This window comes from Natator depressus, chromosome 6 (genome assembly GCF_965152275.1).
Source record: "Natator depressus isolate rNatDep1 chromosome 6, rNatDep2.hap1, whole genome shotgun sequence".
Lineage (NCBI taxonomy): Eukaryota > Metazoa > Chordata > Testudines > Cheloniidae > Natator > Natator depressus.
Genome location: NC_134239.1, coordinates 73830580 through 73856672, shown reverse-complemented (window position 1 = coordinate 73856672; position 26093 = coordinate 73830580). Strand labels below are relative to the sequence as shown.

The following is a 26093-nucleotide window of genomic DNA, read 5'->3' as shown; positions in this document are numbered from 1 at the left end:
TTTCAGATTAACTTTCTTGGGTGTTCCCATGTAGGCAAGCCGTGTAATAACATATGCCAAATCTCTGGGTTAGGGAATGAAGTTCAGCAGTAAAATGAAAAATAAACAGTTTGCCCCAGAAAACAACTGACCACCTCATAGTAATAATGGATCGACTTTCCATTCTGAAAGATTTGCTGAAGGTTAATTTTTAAAAGAAAAAAAAAGTAAGCAAAAATAAAAAACATTCATCCAATAAAAACTGTCACTTTTAATAGTGTTACATAGAGAATGAGCTCCACTAACACTTTGTTTATAAATTACCACAGTAGAATCCATAAATATATCTTGAATAAATGGAACATTTCTCAGTTGCCAGCCTTTAGCCATTGTTTTTGAATTGCATTAATTGGGAATTTTATTTAATAATAATTCTGCATCTTCCTTTTGAGATGATCATATATTTATAAGTGATCTCTTCCTATCCTAAATCTACTTTCTGGACCTTTTTACAGTTATAAAACTGCTCCAGTGTGAAGTTTGGAATACGTCTGTGCAGAGAATCATGTTTTTTGAAGGTAGATGTTAAAAAAAAAATGCTACTTAGAAACAAAAGTTAGGTCAGGGTTTTTAAGGGACTTTGGTGCTTGTAGCAAATTCTTAAAGCTAATCAATTTTCAGGACACTCATCTGATAAGAATTAAAGATTTTACAATAATATCTGTACAAAGACAAGTATGTTGATACTCCAAACATCTAACTTTTCACCGTACTTACTTGCAGGTCCTGCTCAGGTGTGATATTACCCAAGTGGACTACTCACAGACGGAATATCACGGTTGGAAGGGACCTCAGGAGGTCATCTAGTCCAACCCGCCTGCTCAAAGCAGGACCAATCCCCAAACTTTGCCCCAGATCCCTAAGTGGCCAGTTATTCCAAAACTAAGAAGTATTTACACAACTACAGCCATTCTTTAAGAACTATTAGTACCAAATGGATAATAAGAAAAATAAACATGTTCATATCAACTGAAATATTTTTATAATACATACAAAATGTTAATGACCATAATTTGTGTATTCATGTCTCTTAATAATTAGGAATACATACATTTTAGAACAAAATATTTAAAAGAGGAATGGGTTCCTTCACTTACACACTAAAATCCAAGTTCAAGGTTCTGTTCTCCTGTAAAATCTGACAGCCTCAAAACAAGCATAAGAAATGTAGGCTCTCTTCTGTTTATGCTGCCACTAATTTTTACAAGAAAGGCACGCAACTGTACATGTAGGCCATGGCAAGCTTCTCCATTAAAGTATATTTATTTGTAATCTTGAAATGATACTTGTGGTTTGGATTAACATATTAAGCCATTTTTTGCAACTGTGCTTTTAAAAGAAGAAATTCAGTTCACCTTTAATCTAAGAACATGTTTACCTGGGTTGCAGTTCAACAGTGCAATTGTTCCAATAGACCAAATGATGTCTCAATTCTTTGATGAACAACTCATTCATTAAATAGAAAAAAAAACCCAAACAAGTCCAAAACAAACCCACATAGCCCCTGCTTTGCCCCCCTCCCTCCCCACCTTCAGTGTGGATCTTTGGAATGCTTAAAATTTAAATCTAAAATGACCAAACAACATACTTTTACCACTTTTAGTTAATGCTTACTGTTCCATTACTCTTCAGGAGGTAGCTAGTTCGATGCTCAAGTCACTGATACTATAATTATCCTGTACAGAATTAGTTTTATGTTTTGATACATCATTTAGAAGGGTCACAGACAACAGTTTGGAATCTAGACACTTGGATTATTTTTAAATGTTCCCTTTGTGACAAGAGAGCAGCCGAGTCTTATTAGTTCAAAACAGTAACTTGCACAGGAGAACATAATAAATTAAGATTGATGGAAGTTACATGCAAGTGTTAGGGAGAGAGCACACTTAAATTTGAAAGCATTATCTTATTTGATCTATGCAAACCTTTCATAATAAAAGCTGAACCCCATATAAAGTTGAGTTTTATTAATGTAGAACTAAACTAGGGTGACCAGAGGGCAAGTGTGAAAAATCTGGACGGGGGTGGGGGGGTAATAGGTGCCTATATAAGAAAAAGCCCCCAAAATCGGGACATCTGGTCACCCTAAACTAAACCCTAGTGCACAAGCCTATTGAGTGTTGGATGACATGTCAACCTCTCTTTCCTCTTGTGGGACACCATGCCCCCCTAAGTTTTTTGCTATCTTGAACAGACAGAAGGGGTAATGGCAGCAGCCTGAAGCCAATGTATTCTGGGGCATAAGAACTCAGAATAAGGTACTGGAAGCCCACAGCAGGGTTTCACTCCCATTCTTGTCAAATGAGGGCATCAGCAGGAAATCTACTCTTAGAAAGATCTTTCCAATTTGGGGCAGGGGGGTAAGGAAGGTACAGGAGTATAAAGAGGAATAAGTGGCTTTACCTTGCAGGTTACTGGAAGTCCACATTTTGGGGGCAGGAGGTAGTCAGATCCCAGCCATGGCTTTGGTTGTGAAGTGTATAAGAAATTAAGCAGCTTGGGCACAGTTTCACATACTTAGTCTATTCAGCAAAACTCTAAGGATGTGATCCTAAACAGAAATGGTATCCACTAAACTAATCACATTTCCAAGTTCTACATAATTCAATTTATCAAACATTGCCTCTCTCCGTCAGTGAGTGTTTTTGATCTAAAACTTTGCCTTGGCATTTTACCCAAGTTGGGTAACTGTCTGTGATCTAGCCAAAATTATCTGACATGTAAAGAAATAAAAAAAATATTTATTGCTTTCCCCCCTTTTTACAATTAGATTTCAGATACTGTCTATTCTGCTTTACATGAAAGACTATGGATAACTGGAAAGCTAGTAGGTTTAAATATTGAAAAATGAACGAGTTCATGACAGACAATATGCAAATGAAACCTGATTAACTGAATGGGGAGTAATTTTTATTCTCACTGTTAAAGGTTCAGTTTTGTTTCTGGAAACACTGACATCTGACAAACAGCTGTAAGAAAGCCTCTTTGTTAAAGATTCAAAACCCTCACCTCTTCAGTTAAAGGCTAGAAAAGCTCACAAACCCACCTGAAAGCAAGGAGGCATTCTCTAGCAAAACTAAGACTGCCAGCCTATACATGTCAGATATTTCTAGGGTTAAAAACCAGAGAGTTTTTTATTCTGAGGTGGGCAAGAAGTCATTCTGCGCTTCCTTTATACATCACAAACCAAAGGGGTATACATCCTCTTTCAGGGGCGACGGATTCTTCCTCAAAATGTGGGGGGGGGCGCCCACAAGGCACCACCCCCTCCGTGCCCCAGCACTCTCCCCCTCTTCCACCCAAGGACCCGCCAAGCTGGGCCAGGGAGCCTGGGGCCCACCACCTGGCCAGGGTGGGGGGGCCCTCAAGAGCAGCCACTGGCCCGTGTCCCTGCACCCAGGCCCCCCACCCAGGGCAGGTGGAGGGTCTGCGGCTCTCCACAGCTGACCAAGTGTCTCTTACCATGGCCCAGCTGCGGCTTCCAGCCTGCCTGGGGTGTGTGTGCGTGCCCACCTTGGGGGGGGGGGGGGGGGGAAGAGGAGGGGCAGGGGCTGGCCCATGACAAAAAGTAGGAGGGCCATGGCCCCTTGGCCTCCCCTGTTCTAGCACCCCTGTGCTCCTTACTATTCTGCAGGTCACCTTGAAAATCCATGATGAGACTTGGTCACTTCAGATATTGACAAACTAGTAATTTATTATCGAACACAAATCTCTAAGAGCACATTACATTGCTTTTTTGTATTTTACATTGTTTAGTGTCATTCCACTTAATATATTAAACCTTCATCCCTAGTTTATTTTAATCAGCAATTTCTTCTATCTTCTAAGCTTCCACTCCACTATAACATTCATAGTATCTGTTCACAAACACAAATATTCTTGTTGATTCCCCCATATTAAATCAAGTGACAGACTCCCCTGAAGACCACATTAATCTTTATAAGAGTCAGATGAAAAAGTGTCATTGATTGTCACTCCTTAAGGAGAGCACAGTTCGTGGTTTGAAAGCAACTGAAAATTGTCATAGATCAGAATTCCAGTCGAGAGCATCTGGTCTTATTATTCACTTTCATATTAAAAAGAAGAGAGTACAAGGAGGCTTTAAGTAAGTTTAGAATGATCATTTTTAATTTATTGCCAAAAGGGTAACTTGTACAGCAATCTAATTTAGCACTGCTGAATCATTTCTGCATGTTGCACTAATGCTCAAAGTGAACTCCTTTAATAATAAAAGTAACTTATCTTTGACTGACAAAATTCATAATGTTAGAGCCCAACAGCATTTTGGTTTTACAGGTATTGATTACTGGAGATTTCTTGGTCCTTTGGATGCACATCTGTGCAGTTTTTAGGCCTTTTGTAAAGACTCGGACTATGACAATTTGTTAGCTGTCCTCAATTATGTCACACTTATGAGTCAGCTTCCTTTACTGTCTTAGCCCTGGTCTACACTAGGACTTTAGGTCGAATTTAGCAGCATTAAATCCATGTAAACCTGCACCCATCCACATGATGAAGCCCTTTATTTCGACTTAAAGGGCTCTTAAAATCGATTTCCTTACTCCACCCCAGACAAGTGGATTAGCGCTTAAATCGGCCTTGCCGGGTCGAATTTGGGGTACTGTGGACACAATTCGACGGTATTGGCCTCCGGGAGCTATCCCAGAGTGCTCCATTTTGACCGCTCTGGACAGCACTCTCAACTCAGATGCACTGGCCAGGTAGACAGGAAAAGAACCGCGAACTTTTGAATCTCATTTCCTGTTTGGCCAGCGTGGCAAGCTGCAGGTGACCATGCAGAGCTCATCAGCAGAGGTGACCATGATGGAGTCCCAGAATCGCAAAAGAGCTCCAGCATGGACCGAACGGGAGGTACGGGATCTGATCGCTGTATGGGGAGAGGAATCCGTGCTATCAGAACTCCGTTCCAGTTTTCGAAATGCCAAAACCTTTGTCAAAATCTCCCAGGGCATGAAGGACAGAGGCCATAACAGGGACCCGAAGCAGTGCAGCGTGAAACTGAAGGAGCTGAGGCAAGCCTACCAGAAAACCAGAGAGGCGAACGGCCGCTCCGGGTCAGAGCCCCAAACATGCCGCTTCTATGATGAGCTGCATGCCATTTTAGGGGGTTCAGCCACCACTACCCCAGCCGTGTTGTTTGACTCCTTCAATGGAGATGGAGGCAATACGGAAGCAGGTTTTGGGGATGAAGAAGATGATGATGATGACGAGGTTGTAGATAGCTCACAGCAAGCAAGCGGAGAAACCGGTTTTCCCGACAGCCAGGAACTGTTTCTCACCCTGGACCTGGAGCCAGTACCCCCCGAGCCCACCCAAGGCTGCCTCCTGGACCCAGCAGGTGGAGAAGGGACCTCCGGTGAGTGTACCTTTTAAAATACTATACATGGTTTAAAAGCAAGCATGTGAAAGGATTACTTTGCCCTGGCATTCGCGGCTCTCCTGGATATACTCCCAAAGCCTTTGCAAAAGGTTTCTGGGGAGGGCAGACTTATTGCGTCCTTCATGGTAGGACACTTTACCACTCCAGGCCAGTAACACGTACTCGGGAATCATTGTACAACAAAGCATTGCAGTGTATGTTTGCTGGCATTCAAACAACATCCGTTCTTTCTCTCTCTGTGTTATCCTCAGGAGAGTGAGATATAATCAATGGTCACCTGGTTGAAATAGGGTGCTTTTCTTCAGGGGACACTCAGAGGAGCCCATTCCTGCTGGGCTGTTTGCCTGCAGCTGAACAGAAATGTTCCCCGCTGTTAGCCACAGGGATGGGGGAGGGTTGAGGGGGTAGCCACGCGGTGGGGGGAGGCAAAATGCGACCTTGTAACAAAAGCACATGTGCTATGTATGTAATGTTAACAGCAAGGTTTACCCTGAAAGAGTGTAGCCAGTGTTTTATACAATGTGTCTTTTTAAATACCGCTGTCCCTTTTTTTTTCTCCACCATCTGCATGTGTTTCAATGATCACAGGATCTTCTCCTTCCCAGAGGCTAGTGAAGATTAGAAAGAAAAAAAAAAAAAACGCACTCGAGATGAAATGTTCTCTGAGCTCATGCTGTCCTCCCACACTGACAGAGCACAGACGAATGCGTGGAGGCAAATAATGTCAGAGTGCAGGAAAGCACAAAATGACCGGGAGGAGAGGTGGTGGGCTGAAGAGAGTAAGTGGTGGGCTGAAGAGAGGGCTGAAGCTGAAAGGTGGCGGCAGCGTGATGAGAGGAGGCAGGATTCAATGCTGAAGCTGCTGGAGGATCAAACCAGTATGCTCCAGTGTATGGTTGAGCTGCAGCAAAGGCAGCTGGAGCACAGACTGCCACTACAGCCCCTGTGTAACCAACCGCCCTCCTCCCCAAGTTCCATAGCCTCCACACCCAGACGCCCAAGAATGCGGTGGGGGGGCCACCGGCCAACCAGCCACACCACCACAGAGGATTGCCCAAAAAAAAAGAAGGCTGTCATTCAATAAATTTTAAAGTTGTAAACTTTTAAAGTGCTGTGTGGCATTTTCCTTCCCTCCTCCACCACCCCTCCTGGACTACCTTGGTAGTCTTCCCCCTATTTGTGTGATGAATGAATAAAGAATGCATAAATGTGAAGCAACAATGACTTTATTGCCTCTGCAAGCGGTGATCAAAGGGAGGAGGAGAGGGTGCTTAGCTTACAGGGAAGTAGAGTGAACCAAGGGGCGGGGGGGTTTCATCAAGGAGAAACAAACAGAACTTTCACACCGTAGCCTGGCCAGTCATGAAACTGGTTTTCAAAGCTTCTCCGATGCGTACCGCGCCCTCCTGTGCTCTTCTAACCGCCCTGGTGTCTGGCTGCGCATAACCAGCAGCCAGGCGATTTGCCTCAACCTCCCACCCCGCCATAAACGTCTCCCCCTTACTCTCACAGATATTGTGGAGCACACAGCAAGCAGTAATAACAGTGGGAATATTGGTTTCGCTGAGGTCTAAGCGAGTCAGTAAACTGCGCCAGCGCGCCTTTAAACGTCCAAATGCACATTCTACCACCATTCTGCACTTGCTCAGCCTGTAGTTGAACAGCTCCTGACTACTGTCCAGGCTGCCTGTGTACGGCTTCATGAGCCATTGCATTAAGGGGTAGGCTGGGTCCCCAAGGATACATATAGGCATTTCAACATCCCCAACAGTTATTTTCTGGTCTGGGAATAAAGTCCCTTCTTGCAGCTTTTGAAACAGACCAGAGTTCCTGAAGATGCGAGCGTCATGTACCTTTCCCGGCCATCCCACGTTGATGTTGGTGAAACATCCCTTGTGATCCACCAGAGCTTGCAGCACTATTGAAAAGTACCCCTTGCGGTTTATGTACTTGGCAGCTTGATGCTCCGGTGCCAAGATAGGGATATGGGTTCCGTCTATGGCCCCACCACAGTTAGGGAATCCCATTGCAGCAAAGCCATCCACTATGACCTGCACATTTCCCAGAGTCACTACCCTTGATATCAGCAGATCTTTGATTGCATGGGCTACTTGCATCACAGCAGCCCCAACAGTAGATTTGCCCACTCCAAATTGATTCCCAACTGACCGGTAGCTGTCTGGCGTTGCAAGCTTCCACAGGGCTATCGCCACTCGCTTCTCAACTGTGAGGGCTGCTCTCATCTTGGTATTCATGCGCTTCAGGGCAGGGGAAAGCAAGTCACAAAGTTCCATGAAAGTGCCCTTACGCATGTGAAAGTTTCGCAGCCACTGGGAATCATCCAAGACCTGCAACACTATGCGGTCCCACCAGTCTGTGCTTGTTTCCCGAGCCCAGAATCGGCGTTCCACAGCATGAACCTGCCCCATTAGCACCATGATGCATGCATTGGCAGGGCCCATGCTTTCAGAGAAATCTGTGTCCATGTCCTGATCACTCACGTGACCGCGCTGACGTCGCCTCCTCGCCCGGTAGTGCTTTGCCAGGTTCTGGTGCTGCATATACTGCTGGATAATGCGTGTGGTGTTTAATGTGCTCCTAATTGCCAAAGTGAGTTGAGCGGCCTCCATGCTTGCCTTGGTATGGCGTCCGCACAGAAAAAAGGCGCAGAACGATTGTCTGCCGTTGCTCTGACGGAGGGAGGGGCGACTGACGACACGGCTTACAGGGTTGGCTTCAGGGAGCTAAAATCAACAAAGGGGGTGGCTTTACATCAAGGAGTATTTCAGGCAGGACTTCACGGAGGGTTCCAATAAGAAATGGTGCACCTAAGTTATTGTTCTTATTGGAACAAGGAGGTTAGCCTGGCCTCTGATTGATACATGGCTAGATTTACCTCGCTGCACCTTCTCTGTGAGAGACTACAGTGTGACCTAGAGAAATGAGTCCCCTAGATGGGGGAGGAGGCAAATGAGTACAAAACAAATCTGGTCTATTTCTTGTTTTGATCCACTCCATCTATCTTTTACATCTTTGGCTGGCAGCAGACGGTGCAGAAGGACTGCATGCCATCCACATCTCATGGCTGCTCGGCAGAAGATGGTACAGTACGACTGCTAGCCATCCTCATCTCTTGCCTGCCCGGCAGAAGATGGGACAATACGACTGCTAGCCATCGTCATCTCTTGCCTGTCCGGCAGAAGATGGTACTGTACGACTGCTAGCAATCCGTATTGCCTGCCTGCTCACCATAAGACGGTTCAATAGGACTGACTGCAGGACTAAAAAGAATGACCTGGTCAAGTCACTCCAAATTTAGTCCCTGCGCCCATGTCTGCCCAGGCGCTCCCAGCCGACGCGGCCAGGAGCACCTTGGACATGACGATGACGGCTACCAGTCGTATTGTACCGTCTGCTGCCACAAGGCAATGGGTTGCTGCTACTGTGTAGCAATGCAGTACCCCGTCTGCCAGCACCCAGGAGACATATGGTGACGGTTACCTGAGCGGGCTCCATGCTTGCGGTGGTATGGCGTCCGCACAGGTAACTCAGGAAAAAAGGCGCGAAATGATTGTCTGCCCTTGCTTTCATGGAGGGAGGGAGGGAAGGGGGGACTGACGATATGTACCCAGAACCACCCGCGACAATGTTTTAGCCCCATCAGGCATTGGGATCTCAACCCAGAATTCCAATGGGCAGCGGAGACTGCGGGAACTGTGGGATAGCTACCCACATGCAACGCTCCGGAAGTCAACTCTAGCCTCGGTACTGTGGAAGCACTCCGCCGAGTTAATGCACTTAGAGCATTTTCTGTGGGGACACACACACTCGAATATATAAAACCGATTTCTAAAAAAACGACTTCTATAAATTCGACCTTATTCCGTAGTGTAGACATACCCTTAGGAGTATTTGGGACATCATTGGCCTATTCAGTACTAACAGTATTTTCTAAGGTGTTGTAGAAAATGCCTTTTGAATTAATGTTCATTTCTAACAGGATAAATCATAAATGTGTATGTGTCTAGATTTGAAAAAATCACCACTCAATTTCAAGATTGTTTTGTAGGATGGGTTTATATAATATTTTTAATACTCTCTAGCTCTCACCACAGAGCAGGCAGTAGTAGTAGTAGTACTTGAGCTTCAATCCATACCCCCTGACAGGCCAGCTAGCTTGTTTAAAGCACCACACTTGAGCTTCAGATTTTTGCATGGATGGAGTCAGGCTCAGAGCTACACGAGTTATAACTTAAGTTAACTTTGCAGTGAAGACACACACTCTGTCAGACTGCTCACAACAGGAATAGTGCTCTGGTTCGGGTGTTAGCGTGTGGGCTAGTCTGCTGAGTTTTACACTTACTACTTATTTAACATTTGTCCAAGTCACTTGATACAGAGCATGACATTCCTAGAGGAAAGAGTCTCATACTTAAGGTACAGGACTTTGGCTTGGTCACCCTGACAAAAATGGGACTTACAATTATCTACTGGTAGAAGATGCAGCGTAGGCAGGGTTCAGGCATCTCTGGTAAAAGAGTATGTATCCATTGTAAATTATGGGTTCCCATATTTTGCCAGTGTAGACCACTTCAGAGTCCAAAAACTGAATTCTAGGACAGGTTTCTGTCCAAGCCATTTTGTGCAAATCAAGAAACAAGATGCCCTGCTTACAAGTTCTAGAAGCACTTTACAAAAGTACATACCTGAAGTGTTTCACTTCACTGTTATCAGAACTTGGTATATATAAAAAACTTCGTATTTTCTACTTAAAACTAGCTTATACTGCTCTTCAGAAGTTATTGTGGCTATTCCATTTGTGATTTCTGGTCATCATTTTAGCTGGAGTCAGCTGCAATAGATTTTCCCATCAATTGCTCAAATCTAAAAAGAAAAGTTTCAGATACCAATTGAAATGAACTGGAAGTCTGCAATGTGAAGATTTATCATTTAAAATTAAAACCTATGCAGATCTGACTGGGAAAAGACTAGCATACACTACTGCTACATTCGGAAGAGACTCATTTAGGTAACAGGTAAGTTGGTGGATTTCAGGAGAAACATAGTAGAAAATAAAATTAATGATGTATGTTCATCTGGATATCGAGAAAAGCATCCTGGTCCCTGAAATTTCAGACAAAAAGCCCATACAAAATCTTTACCTGTCATTTGTTTTACTATAAATTTCTCAAGGTAGGCGACTGCATACTTAATTAGCTATTGGAGTTGATCTCATTTATAAAACGTTAACTATGCTTTGCAACATATGTGAAACATTCACTTATCACATTTATAATTGACCATTTTAGTTTCGCTTAATAAAAATGGTGAGTATGGTCAACATTAAACGAAGATTCTGATGCTGGTGTATCTTACCATCTGTACACAGATAACCTGTGTGCCTCAACTGTACTTGATTATAAATAACGAATTTTAGACCTAGATTTGTGTCCATTCAACACAAACTTAGTATCTATACTATTAGTGTAAATTTACATCACAAGTATTCATAATATACCAAAAGTATAAGATTCATGAAGAGTTAAGAAATGTGAGAAATCAAGATGAAACTTTGAACATGCAATTACTTTTCATAAGTAAGGGTCCGTGTTTGTCACGGATTTCGTGATTTTCCGTGACTTCTGCAACAGCCCTGTGCAGCTGGCCTAGGAACCGCCTGACCAGCTCAGGCAGCCTCCGGGTCAGTTGCGCTGGCTGCTGCTGGGGCAGTCGCTGGGCTGCCCCCCTCCCCAGCAGCAGGAGTTTGGGTGTTTGGGGGCTCAGGGCTGCTGCTTACCAGGGAGTGGGGTAGGGATGGGAGGGGGGCTCCTCTCCCTCAGTTCCCGTAGCTCCACATGCTGCCTCTGCCAGCAGCCAGGCACTGCCCCCGCATCTCTCATTGGCTGCGGTTCCCAGCCAATGGGAGCTGCAGAACAGGGGCTTCAGGTGGAGCGGAGGCAGCATGTGGAGCTAGGGCCGCTGCTTACCAGGAACTGGGTAGGGAGTCTGCCCTAGCTCCACCAACCCCCCCCTCCAGCACCCACACTCCCTGCCAGGCCATAACTCCCCCCCCAGCACTTGTGCCCCACTGGGCTGCACCCCCTCCCCAGCGCCCATGGCACCCCCGCGGGCCGTGCCCAACTCTCCAGCACCACAGCGTCCCCTGGGCTGCAACTCACCCCCCCTCCCCAGCACCCATGGCGTCTCCCTGGGCTGTGCCCACTGAGTCTCCCCCCCAGTTTTAGTCACAGGTATTTTTAGTAAAAGTCATAGACAGGTCATGGGCCTGTGAATTTTTGTTTACTGCCCGGGACCTGTCCATGACTTTTACTAAAAAATACCTGTGACTAAAACAGCCTTACTCATAGGGTATGTGTGAGGACACACACACACACTTTAAAGATCAGGATTACATTTGGAAGGTTAAGATCTATAACAATCTGTACTTTGAGATCCAGTGTTCTATGCAATACAGTAACTCCTCACTTAACGTTGTCCCGGTTCACGTTGTTTCGTTGCTGATCAATTAGGGAACATGATTGTTTAAAGTTGTGCAATGCTCCCTTATAATGTTGTTTGGTAGCCGCCTGCTTTGTCCACTGCTTGCAGAAAGAGCAGCCCGTTGGAGCGAACTGGCGGGGGCTTGGAACCAGGGTGGACCAACAGCCCCCCATCAGCTTCCCTAAGTTCCCTGTGCGGCAGTCACCCAGCAGGTTATCAATTGCCAGGCAGTTCAGCTGTCCCTCCCCCCAACTGCCCTCTGCCTTGGAGCTGCTCCCAGGAGCATCCTGCTTGCTGTGCAGAGGGGGAGACGGGGAAAAGGGGTGCTAATGTCAGGGTATCTCCACAGAGCAGGGGGGACGGACAGGGCTCAGGACAGAGGGAGCTTGCTGGCAGCAGCTGCTGTTTCAACTTGCTGATCTAGTTAAAAAGGCAGTGTACTTACAGTGGGGTCAGCATACTTAAAGGGGCAATGTGCATCTCTCTCTCTCTCACACACACACACACACACACACACAGTGAGTGTATCTCTCTCTTTCTGACATGCTGTGTCTCCTCCCTCCATTCATGCTGCCTTGTAGAGTGTGAAGCTACATTAACAACGTGTTAACCCTTGAGGGCTCAGCCAAGTACTAGTTCATCATTTAGCAGTAAGCCATTCCCTGGGAAATATCCCACCCTCTGACTTCACCACCTCAACCAAGCTTCACAATCATCATTGCTGTGTACAGTATTAAATTGTTTGTTTAAAACTTATACTGTGTATATAGGTGTATATGTATATCGTCTTTTGTCTGGCGAAAGAAAGTTTCCCTGGAACCTAACCCCATTCACATTAATTCTTATGGGGAAATTGGATTCGCTTAACATTGTTTCGCTTAAAGTAGCATTTTTCAGGAATATTACTACAACATTAATTGAGGAGTTACTGTATATCGGTCCTATTACTGGAAACAGCTGGTTGCCACTTATTTGTGACTTGATAAGTGAGTCCCCTTTCATTCAATAGAGAGTAAGTTAATCCATTCCTACAAGTCACTGAAAAAAAAATTAAATCTATCAGCTCACATGCTGCAGAGACTCTAACAGCTGTACTGATGAGAAAAAATATCTTCATAGCTGAGGATATTATTGATAAACCAAGGCCAGGCGCCTTGTCAGATAACTTAACAGTATAAATCTGGCGGACTGGATGTATTGTAATGGGGGGTATTGCACTTATTTCTAAGCAATTATCTGAAACCAGACCACATCAGTAAAGACTGAAACTGTTACATATAAAGGCCATCAACAAGCTGTCAAATGGTAATGTATATATTGATATCTCAGTCCAGTTTTGGGGGAAGTGTCCATATTACAAAAAATACCCAACCACAACTTTCACTTTTTTACTTCGTAACAGTGTTCTTCTGAAAGTTCCATAAAAGCACCTGCTTTAAATGAACAGAAAAAGGTACTTTTAATTTTCTTTAGCAGACCACGTAATACATTTAAGTCTTCTTTAATTTAAAGCACAGCTTATGTAAAAGGCAATTTAATCATTAGTCCATATTTTCAAAACATTAAGCTGATGAAATGACTAAAAATTCTGTGAGGTCCAGCTTCAACAGCTGCATTATTAACTTGCAGTTCTTTTGGGACAAGGTTGTAAAGATTTGGATACATGTAGAGTACTCTATAAAGAAACTATCACAGCTTTATCTGGTGGGTGTTTTTAGAACGACCAATTGAACCAAAGTTCAATTAAGCAATTAAAGTTCGTAAGCAAGGTGGATAAAAGTGATTTTATTTTTTATATGAATTATAAATTTTCTTTTTTAAATAAACCTGTTTGAAATGAAATCTGAACTTAATACAAAATACTTTAAGGCCTAAATTTATAATCTCTTAAAACATTTAAATAAATAAAAAAATATGTTCAATCCATGCGTCTATTAAAAAAAACTGAGTTAAAGGCAATTTTTCTATAAAAAGAAAGAATGAGAGGAAAAATATTTAACTTTTGAGGCCAAGCTTTATAAATATGGTACAGTAGGTCATGTACTGTATTAAGGGCTTGTTTTTAATAAAAATAAAATGTATATGCTAGTTTGTTTGTTTAGTTACATTCCAGTTATCATCCTAATGCAGCTTGACACAAATCATGAGCAAAACGTACTCCCTGCCAGAGAATAGGTGAGCAGAGGCATAATAGCAGGACTGCAGAGGGTTCCCTATGCAGCTGTGGGGCTGGTGACATTGGATTCCTGCAAATACAAGGTGCAGAGAAGGCGGTGGTTGCCACTGTTACTGATGGATTATTTTTTTCGTTAATTTCAACGTGTCAAGTAAAATCGACATTTACCAACTATTTAAATCAAATCCTATTTATATAAGCCAGCAATTATTTTTGTGATCCACTCAAAATATTATTTTGTGTGTAAAACTAAACAGCATTCTTCCAAGACTTCTACCAACCTTTTGTGGCTATGCCACTTAGGAGTCACAGAATTACTCAAACAATGTTTTGGATCTGTTTACAATCCGGGACTAGCTCAATAAATTAAGTCATGAATCTCACCACATGCTCATATATGGAAGGTGACCCAGGTGGATGACTGAACTAAGTATGTACAAAGAGCTTTGCTAAGGCTATAAAGGGGAGGCAGAGACTCAAAGGCTGACAAATGACAATCCACACTCTAGCCAATTACCTTTAAAGGGAAATGGGTTTATGTTAATATTTGCCAGCACTCTGACTGCTAGATTCAGGCTCTCATGGATCAGAGAAGACTGCAGTTATTTTGATATTACTTATCTGTGACCAAGTTGAAATGGAGCACTTTTCTGTAATATTACTTTCACCTGTAATTATGTAACAGAAGCAGGTAGGGTTGTGTCCTTTTTCCTCTCACACAAAGGAGTTTGGGTTATGGGCTTTTGGTCAATTGCCTACTTCGTTCAGCATGTGCTAGTGCTTTTAAAAAGCGATGCTCAACTTGGTTATATTTGTCTGAAAGCATTGCTCCTATTAGTGTTACAAATAAGATTACGAAAACAAAAGTTAGTGAAGAAAAAAATATTTTTCAATTTGTTTACTTTGTGCAATTGACAGCACTTTCTATAGTCAGTTAACAAGGCAGAAAGACTGAGAAGATCCCACTATAAACAGATGAGCAGAAAGGTTTTTTTTTTTTTTTAAACCGAAATTCTAAAAAAATTAAGTTGATAGTACACCTTTCAGCTTCCTGATTTGAAGGCAAACTTCCTCCTAGGACCACTCTCTGCTACAGACTATGCCTGCAAGTAACATCAGTGCAATATTTTTATATGCTTTCTTGCTCTTCCCGCCCCCCGCAACCCTTAAGTTACTTGCTGCCTGCCTGCCAGTAGAATTCCCTGCCAGTCCATGTCTTTTGTTTTCTAGTTGTTTGAAGCATATAAGTGCCTATAAAAAGACAACTATACACTCCATGTCATTATTTAATTACATTAACAAAGGACAAATATTCACACTGATATTAATTATCTATGTTTAACATTCCAATTTAGTAACTACTTCATAATAGCTAGGGCCCTACCAAATTCATGGCCATGAAAAACGTCACTGACTGTGAAATCTGCTCACTCTCCCCTCCCTGCCCCGAAATCTGGTCTTGTGTGTGCTTTTATCCTATACTATACAGATTTTACAGGGGAAGACCATCAATTCTCAAATTGGGTGTCTTAACCCAAAAGTTACAGGGAGGACTGCAAAGTTGTTTTTTTTTTGGAGCGGGGGAGGGGGTCACTTCTGCACTGCCTTCAGAGCTGGGTGGACGGAGAGCAGCAGCTGTTGGCCGGGTGCCCAGCTCTGAAGGCAGTACCCTGCCAGCAGCAGTGCAGGAGTAAGGGTGGCAATACTATACATACCATGCCACTCTTACTCCTGTGCTGCTGCCTTCAGAGCTGGGTTGCCGGAGAGTGGTGACTGCTTACTGAGGGTAATACCATACCATGCCATCCTTACTTCTGTGCTGCTGCTGGCGGCGGGACTGCCTGCAGAGCTGGGCTCCCAGCCAGCAGCTGCCACTCTCCAGCTGCCCAGCTCTGAAGGCAGTGCGCCCGCCCCAACTCCTTTTTGAGTCATGATCCCCATAATCACAACACCTTTAAATTTTCAGATTGAAATAGCTGAAATCATGAAATTTATGATTTTTAAATTCCTATGACTGTGAAATTGACCAAAATGGACCATGAATTTGGTAGGGCCCTAATAACAGACATTTATTTACACATTAAAAGACCGATATTCCCCTATGCAGGGAAGTGAAGACTCCCCATTGGTTTTAATTTACAGTTCCCACCTGACTCTTTTACTAGGGGCTGAGATTTACACACACCCCAACATGGAAGAAGCTGGGAGTTCAGTCCCTTAAACCAACAGATTCCTTATAATTTACTAGTGGCAAAGGCCACAAAAAGAGGATCAGTGCTTACACGCTGCTGCCTATTTGTCTGCAAAAATCTTAATATCATGGTTTCTCTATGAGCCATGCTGCCTGGGGCTCCTCCAATTACCAAAACACAGCCATCTCCCCAAGAGAGAGCACCAAAGTGCAGACAGGAAATCTATACAAGTTACTGCACATATCTGCACTGTTCTGCCTTATGGGCCAGAGGGTGGAAGGCAGGGATATGGCACACCCAGCAGTCATTCCTAGATCTGGATTCCCACAGAACACTATCAGAGGGACCTACAGGAAGGGTGAGCCTTGTTACAGAGGTAGTATTCCTTCCCTTTGATGCCTCTACTGACGTAGATTTTGGCTCCTTCAACTTGGGAAAGATACTTCCTTCTAGGCCAGTAGAGCTAGCAATGCAGAGACAAAATCCACATTGCAACAACGATGCATTCTGCCACTGCAATTATGCAATCAACACATGCAAAATTTCATCTTTATCTGAGATTACATAAAAATTTGTCTAAAAGTAAACATTGTGAAAGAGGGAGAAATTAAACATACCCAGAGCGATATCTGCATGGGCCTGTGCCATGCTAGCTATGGTAGTTTCCTCCTGTGGCATTATTACTTTTTTCCTTTCTTGGCCCAAAGACCAGTGTAAACTTTTATTCATCTGTGGATCTGATGGTAATTATAACACAGAATTCAAAAATTCCACATTTGTTTTGAGAGCTCTCAGGCTCTGTCTTGATGGCACACCAGGGATGTTCTGCAACAGAATTTACTTAGTATGACTAAAAAGCCCTCTTAATGCTTTTTAAGATGCAGGGTAACAGCTGACCATATTGTATGGTTTCAGACAATACATGCCTTGTCTCCACACAAAAGTTGTACTACTTGGGTGTAGTTAAAGTGGTACTATCCGACTGCTGATGCAGTAATAATACTCGTACAGGCTATGCAGGAAGGAGACTACGCTATTCTGACATAAAGCATCTTTATTCCAGCACAATTATGCCCACACTACGTGTACACCTATAACTATATCAATTAAAAAGTCACATTCCTAACAGACAGTATACTGATACAGAAACTGTGCAGACCAAGACAACTTCAAATTATTAGCCTGAGTCTTAAGGAGCATTCAGGGTCTGTTTACAGTAATTAAACCCCACAGCACTGAGACTTGATCTTATCCGACAGGCTAAAAATAGCAGTACAGAAGATGTTCAGGCCTGGGCCTAAATATCTACACTGATATTTTTAGTCCCATAGCCTGAGTTCCATAAGGGTGAGTCAGTTGACCAGGGCCAGCCGCAGGTCTTCTACTGCACTGAAGACATACCCTAAAGGAGCCTTTTTAGTCACATTAAGCCAACTCAATTGAACTATACCAAACCAATGCTTTTTGCCCGTCAGAGATTTTAACTACTACATATTTCTACATCTTTTAGTTTGACACCAATTAAACACATTCCAGCTCTAATTAAGCAAGATCCTACTTAGTGTCAAAGCATTGCCATTTAACTATAGGCCCGTCTGAATACATCTGACTACCTACAGCCACACGGGACATTCTGGCAGCCAGGAAGTTAACTGTACTTTATGTCCCCTTCCCCTGATATGCTTCGAACAGGGGCTAGCACAGAGCCAATAAATCAGGAGTTCTCAAACTGGGGGTCAGGACCCTTGAGGGGGTCATGAGGTTATTACATGAGGGAGTCGTGAGCTGTCACTGTCCACCCCAAACCCCACTTTGTTTCCAGCATTTATAATAGTGTTAAATATAGAAAAACGTGTTTTTAATTTATATGTGGGGGGTCACACTCAGTGGCTTGCTATGTGAAAGGGGTTACTAGTACAAAAGTTTGAGAACGACTGCAATAAACCATCTTTTTACCACCCAAGTATTCTCTCTCTTGCAAATCCTCAAGGAAGACATTAAGCAGCAGTAGTGTAGTGGTTCTCAGCCAGGGGTATGCAGAGGTCTTCCAGGGAGTACATCAAATTAAACTCATCTAGATATTTAACTAGTTTTACAACAGCATACATACAAAGCACTAGCAAAGTCAATACAATCTAAAATTTCATAGACAATGATTTGTTTATACTGCTCTGTATACTATACACTGAAATGTAAGTACAATAATTATATTCCAATTGATTTTAATAATTATATGGTAAAAATGAGAAAGTAAGCAATTTTTCAGTAACAGTGTGTTGTGATGCTTTTGTATTTTTCTGTCTGATTTTGTAAGTTTTTAAGTGAGGTGAAACTTGGGGGTACAAAAGACAAATAAGACTCTTGAAAGGGGTACAGTAAAGGTTGAGAGCCATTGGTGTAGTGGAGAACCAGAGCCACAGAGTTAATAAATTAACCACAATAGCGAACTTAAAAAATAGCCTATATCACAGTTTTTTGGAAAAGCCAATTCTATTCAGTGTGAAACATTACATTCCTGGCATAGAAAGTCTAAAAACAAGCTTTCTCCAGCCAGCACTCAAAGCTTTTTAGTCTTCCATGTTCACCCAACTTCACATAAAAAGCTTTGTGTGCGACCAAAGAAAGCTGGCGCATAGACTGAAGCTTTCTCTGCCTGGTGCACTGTTTTAAATGGAGGAGATCTGATTACTTTCCTAGCTCCACAGACAGCTCCTCTGTCCCCACATATACATGTAACATTAAGAAAAGTATAAATGGTCACAGAAAGCTTTGTTAACTTTGAGTTAAGGTTTTTTGACATTATTTCCTCACAACACAATCACTAAAAATCAAGAATATCTTAAGTTAAGGTAACAGTCCCGTCCAACCCAACAATCTCCAAGCATTACCCTGCTACCACTATGACACTAAATTCACACTAAATCTTTTTGGTAATGCCATCACCCTCAGCACACACATCAAGAAAGTGAAAAAGGAAAAAAAAATCCCACCAGTGCATCACTTATGGTATTTTGAATGTACGTAGAAGACATCTGTGCATAAAACTTTATTAGTCTGATTTTACTAAGGTAATAAATTGAATATGTAATCTACTTTGCCTTCTTCCCCTACCTAGTACAATATTGTATTTTAACATTAAAATTGGTATTACTTTAAATGGTGTGTTCCAGGGCTGTGCACTGTAATGTTATTTTCAAACTGTTTGATGTGCATACACTGACTGCAGTAGTACCACTGAATTAAAATTCAGCATTTTAAAAAGGGCATTCAGTACAATGGAGTACTGTAGACCGATATTGTATTAGATATGACTGTAGCTGTAATTCCTTGCTTTTTAGTGTTTGCATTGCAAGGAAAGATATTTGAGGGATTGTAACCAGGTAAGTCCACAATGGGGGAAGATGGGGAAGGTGTATTTTTATCACATACATGGTAGCCAACAAAATCCTAGAAGACTAGAAATCTGTGTTTTTCATGTGTTTTAGGAAACATTTTTTTTCCTAGCAAAGACAAGGCCTAAGTTAAAGTTTGTTTGGGAATTCATGCTGTTGTAGGTACCTTCCCAACACACAGAAAGACAGTCACTGGTTCAAGTAGCTACATAGATCTTTTCAAACATGTATTAAAAAACGTGACACTCTTAAGAACACTCAATATAGCTATGAGTACGTATTTCCAGATTAAAAACCCTTAGGCATTTTAGATAGCAAGTAACAGATCACCTAACAAAACCAAGAGAAAATTATTAGTTATTACTTCATATTGATTGTCTCCTGTATTCTAACTGAAAGAAACCTACAGCTTGTTTTACAATATATAAAATGATATATCTAATTGGTTTATTAAAGAGAGGATAGTGGCCTTTAACATGGAATTTTAAGAGATTTTTCTTCCTCAGTCTTAGGAAATTGTAGTTAAAGGCTTCCAGTTTAAAAGATTAGAAGCTTGACATATTGAAGTTACAGTGATGAGAGAACATTCAATCAGCCTATCTGCAAGACTGCATATTTTGATATGATAATTTATGAGTTCAATGCACGTTAATTAAAAATTATTAGTGTGAATACTTGCAGTAAGGCAGGAATTTAGGTTTACTTTTAAACATGAAGCAGAAAGAATGTCACATTTCTCCTTGGCCCTCAATGTTTACAAAAAAGAGCAATATTAAAACTAAGATTGATTAAGTCTGCTTAAAAGAATACTTATAAGCAATTTTGTAAGCTGCCAGTTTCACTTTGTGCCTGCTTACACTATGCCAAGGCAGATGCACTTTTGTGCAGGAAAAACAAGATCATTCTCTGTTTGATCTTCCTTCAGCGGAACCCAATCTAAATCTGACAGCGTTTGTGAGCACCCTCTCATAACAAGTCAATGTGTGCAGAAAGATGGGAATGAAAGTTTAAAGGGAAGCTGTCTCAGCTTCAAGTTTTCAAAGGGCTGGTGTCAAACGGGGGGTATGCAGTACTCTTCAAGTTTCATCCCTATGCCTAACCAAATGAAAAATTACTCTCAGTAGATTGTGACTGTACATGTTCTGAGCTCCTTTATCTTAGCTCCTCCTTGGTGGGGACTGAGTATATCTGTGGCTTCTTCGGGTCTTTCTTGATTAGGAAAAAATAAGTGGTACTATTCTCCAATATGCAACCAACACATGGCACCAAAATAAGATCAACTCACAGTAAACTGCACAGATCTGTGATCCTCTCTCTCCTTTCTTATATAATGAATTAACAAATACCAACATTTAAAATCACCAGTAGGCATTGGAGTTAACACCTCACTGAAATGAATGGGAGACTCCATCTCTCGAAGCTATTGTTCTGGGCTCTCTGAAGATTCTTATGGGCCTTGTCTTCAACCTATGGTGTTCAAGTCTTGGATTGCTATTTATCAGCTCATATGTGAAAATACAAACTGCTTTGTCTACACAAAGATTTAAATTAACCCATTTTTAAAAAACAACAAGAAGAAATCAGATCTCTGCTTGTTAACCTCAAAAATATGAAATTAGCTTTAAATTTCACCCGCTTTGGATTTAACTATCTTGAATAACTTTGTGTCATCTGCAAACTTTGCCACTTCACTGTTCACTCATTAATGATCTGAGAAAGGAAGTACGTTGAACACCACAGGTCCCCTTACAGAATCTTGGGGGACCCTACTATCTACCTCTCTCCATTGTAGAAATGGACCACTTATTCCTACCCTTTGTTTCCGACATTTTAAACCAGTTACTGATCCACAAGAGGCCCTTCCCTGTTATCCCATGTTTCCTTAAGTTTTCTTAAGAGGCTTTGGTGAGGAGCCTTGTCAAAGGCTTTTTGAAAATCCAAACTATATCAACTGAATCACCCTTACCCACATGTTTGCTGACACACTCAAAATTTTTAAAAGATTGGTGAGGTATGGCTTCCCTTTACAAAAGCCATGTTGAATCTTCCCCAACATACCATATTCATCTCTGAGTTCAATAATTATGCTTCACTATAGATTCTACCAATTTGCCCAATACAGAAGTTAGGTTCACCAGCTAGTTGCCAGATTACCTCTGAAGCCCTTAAAAAAAAAAAAAAAAAAAAAAAAAAAAAATCAGCATTACATTAGCTATCATCCAGCCATCTACTACTCAGTCTTCTTTCAGAGATACTTTACATACCAGTTAATAGTTCTGCAATTTCATATTTGAGTTCCTTTAGAACTCTTGAATGAATACCCTCTAGTCATGGTGACTTATTACCGTTTATCAATTTGTTCTGAAACCTCTTTCTATTGATACATTAATGTGAGAAAGTAATTCAGATTTGTTGCCCAAGAATAGCTCTGATGTGGGTATCTACACCATATCCTCTGCAGTGAATACCAATGTTTAGCTTCTCTGCAGTGACCTTATTTTCCTTGAGTGCTCATTTAACACCTTGGTCATGTAACAGCCTCACTGTCTGTCTGGCATGCTTCCTGTTTCTGATGTACTTAAATATTTTTGCCATTACTTTTTGCTTCTTTAGCAAGTTGCTGCTCAAATTCTTTCTTGGCTCACCTTAGTATACTTTTACACTTTACCTGCCACAGTTTGGCTATGTCTACACTATGCAGCTTTTAGCAACAGGGCTGTGTCGCTACAGCCATGTCGCTAAAAGATGCTCAGTGTAGCCGCTGTTTGTCAGTTCTCCTGCCGCCAAAAAACTTCGACCCCCAATAAGCAGTGAGTGCTCCTGCTGACAAAGAGCAGTTCACACTGGCATCTGTCATGGGCAAAACTTGTGTCTTTCGGGGTGTGTGTGTGTTTTTTTTAAACACCTCTGAAAGATAAAAGTTTTGTTGTTCAGCTGCCAATGTAAACGTAGCCTTTGTGTTCCTTCCTATTATGCCTAGTAGAATTTGACTTCCAAATCTTAAAAGATGCCTTTTTGTTTCTAATGTCTGTTACTCTGCTGTTTAGCCACAGTGGCCTTCTTTTGTTCCTCTGGTCTTTACTGGTACACATTTAGCGTGAACCTCAATTATGGTGTTTTTGCATACATGTAACCCTTATGACAGCTTCTTTTAATTTCCATCTAACAAGCATCCTCATTTTTGTGTAATGCCCCTTTTTGATGTTAAATCTTACCATAGTGTGTTTTTTTGGTATTATCCCTCTTACAAGGATGTTCAATTTAATAACATTATTGTTATTATTACCAAGCAGTTCAACTGTAGTTACTTCGTGGACCAGATCCTGTGCTTCACTTAGGACTAAATCAAGAACTGCCTCTCCCTTTATGGGTTCCAGGACTAGCTGCTCCAAGAAGCAGTCATTTATGGTGTCTAGACGTTTTCTCTCTGCATCATGCCCTGAGGTGACATTTAGTTATTATTGCCCTGTCTATTTTTGTACCCTCACCTCCCTGACCATTTCACAATCACTGTCATCCTGGTCAGGGGGTCGGTAGTACATTCCTATTGCTATACCCTTTATTCAAGCATGGAATTTCTATCCAGTTTGTTTCATTTACCTCATTTGACTCTATTTTTACATATAATGCCACTCCCCCACAAGGACTGCTTACTCTGTTATTCCTATATATTTTATACCCTGTTATTACTGTGTCCCATTGATTATCCTCAGTCCACCAAGTTTCTGTGATGCCTCTTACATCAATATCCTTGTCTAATTCCAGGCATTCTAGTCTATGTAAAAGAGATGAGTGAACATCTAGCTTATGTATATAAGCACCTGGACATTGTCAGTTTTAAGTTGCTTGCCTTTGTGTGTTATATTTAAATGGAAGTCTCATCTATCTTTTCCTCACTAGCTCCTACCTGTACTTCACCAACTTTTTCCTTTTCCCTTTTACAGGGATATAGAGTTTCCCCTTTAATAAATACCTCACCTCTGACTGAACCATGTGCTCCTCCCCAGCTATTGACTTTCCCTCACCCCTTAAGATTAAAAATGCTGTAGAGGATTTTTTAAGCTATTTTGTTTTAGGTTGAGTCCATCTCTCCTGTACAGGCCACTCCTTCCCCAGTTCCAAATAAAGCCAGATCCCTATACCATTGTCTCATCCACACATTGAGACCTTGCAGTTTTGCCTGTCTTACTGGCCCTGCATGGGGAAACAGAGAATGCTACCATGGAGGTCCTGGCCTTTAACCTCTTACCTAGAGACTAAATTTGGCCTCCAGGACCTCTCTCTCATACTTCCACGTCACTGGTATCTACATGTAACAAGTCCACAGCACTACCTGTAAGACTATCTAGATGTGAGATCCACTATCTTCACACCCAGCAGGCAATCCATCATGTGGTTCTCTCGGTCATCACAAATCTAGCTATCTATAGTTCTTCTAATTGAATCCCCACTACTATTGCCCATCTCTCCCTAAAAACTGGAGTCCCTACTCCCAGAGGGATATCCTCAGTGTGAGACGATATCATAACATCATCTGGAAAACAAGTCCCAAATATGGGATCATTTCCTTCCGCTCCAGTTGATGCTCTCCGGCCCCAAGACTTTCATCCTCTTTAACAGGACAGGAGATGTTGGACAGGAGGTGGGACCACTCTGCTATGTCCCTGAAAAATCTCTCTGCCATTACCTATGTCTCACTTTGCTTCTCCACTTCAGCCACCCTGGTTTCCTTTTGGGGTACCATGATTATTAAGGCCCTAAAACAGAGGTACTCCTCAAAATGCGACAGGGAAAATTGCTAATTAAGGGGTTTTTTTTGTAATTATTCACAAACATAAGGTTGGATTTTGAATGAAAAAGAAAGAAAATACTGACATTTTGGGGTCAGAATGCTCTTTAACCTCTCCCCTCCATCCAAAGTGGATGATAATACAAAGATAAAGAATTGCTAAATGGTGTGATTAAGAGCTCTCTTAGTTACACTTTAATAATTTACTATTATGGATAGTGAATGCATTTAAAATGAGGTAACACTTAGGCCAAAGTTTTGCTGGCATAAGTGTTGTTTTGCCAATTTTCCTTTTAAATAGAATTTCTGATTTGTTTAAAATGATGTTACTGCTGACAGGAAAAATATAATGCTGTTCTAAATGATTTTACGTATAAAGTAAACAAACCTATATGACAAGAAGCCCCCTTTACTGGGAAAATCCAGAAGCAGGGTGATGCAGAAACAGAATGACAAACCGTGACAGTTGTGTAAACTGAAGCTTGCACTTTGTTTTAGGTAACCCATACAATACACAACACTTAACATGCTTAATGCTGACTGAAGAAAGGTTTATACATTTCCTCATTACATATTTATTAAGACCCAAGTGAACAAGGCCCACATTGGAGAAACACCAGACCAGAAACTGAAAGAATGGGTCTCAAGGACCAGGCTAAAGATCAGAGGCGGCAATGACCGATCATGAAGTACAGAACTTCCCAGTGGCCCAGAATGTAGTAACTTGGGCCTCCTGCCAATTCTGTCTTATCTGTTTATCACCTGGCATAAATATACATTCAGAGAGTATAAGTGACAATTATTGTCTGAAATAGTAAAAATGAAGGTGAAAACTGATTAAGGCTAAACTGGGTAGACTTGAGACTCAGTTTCCCACCTTACACTTTCAATATTCCAGTGCATGTATTCGGTATCCGAGGGCCATGAATGTCTTGCACCGCATGCTCATATACACCCCCTGCCCACAAGACAGATCAGTGCAATAAACTGAGTAGTCTGCACCCTGCTGCTGGTCTTTTGTCTGCATCTTTACTCACGGGGCTTTTTTATTTAGCCTAAGTTTAGGGTATATTTTCTTTTTTCTGTCAGTTACTTTGCTGCGGACTTAGTGCCTTTCTAATTCTTAAATCCCTTGGACTCCTCCCCATGTAGCCAAACTCTCCTTACCTTAGCAGCTCACTGCATTACTATGCGCCCTCACTTTGTCAGGGGCTCTCTCTACTTGAAAAGGAGCTCTTGCAGGAGCCCTCTAAATTTATACCTGTGGCTCAGCCACACATCCTCGCCACCTCCTACTAATTATTTGGGTCCTGACCTCTACAAGGCATCCCTTTGGTCAACAAGTGATTTACACAGTTGCCACAGTCCCTAGCATTTCCAAAGTCACCAGTGTAGCCTCTCTGACCAAGTTTGGAAGTCAGGGTTTAGATCTGGATAGATCTTTATATTTTAGGCAAAAATTTTAGAATGCTTAGCCTATAAAATGCTAAGCCCCTACAAACAAGATTTTAAACTAGGACAAGGTCTTGGCGGCTACAAGGTACCGTTCAGTGCATTATTAGCAAAAGGGTAGACAGAGACTTTTAACACATTATTTTTAAAC

At 42.0% G+C, this 26093-nt stretch overlaps 1 protein-coding gene across 2 annotated transcripts in view; it reads right to left on the bottom strand.

The window, feature by feature from the left end:
• Nucleotides 1-26093, bottom strand: part of KATNBL1 (katanin regulatory subunit B1 like 1) — a 55512-nt gene that overhangs the window by 27009 nt on the left and 2410 nt on the right. The window contains exons 2-3 of one of the 2 annotated variants that reach the window (XM_074955729.1): nucleotides 16927-17134; nucleotides 10147-10324 (exon numbers count right to left, since the gene is read on the bottom strand). The exons of the other annotated variant lie outside the window; for it this stretch is intronic. The gene's annotated coding sequence lies outside the window, so the exon portion shown is untranslated. The remainder of the gene's footprint in view (nucleotides 1-10146; nucleotides 10325-16926; nucleotides 17135-26093) is intronic. 2 annotated transcript variants of the gene reach the window in all.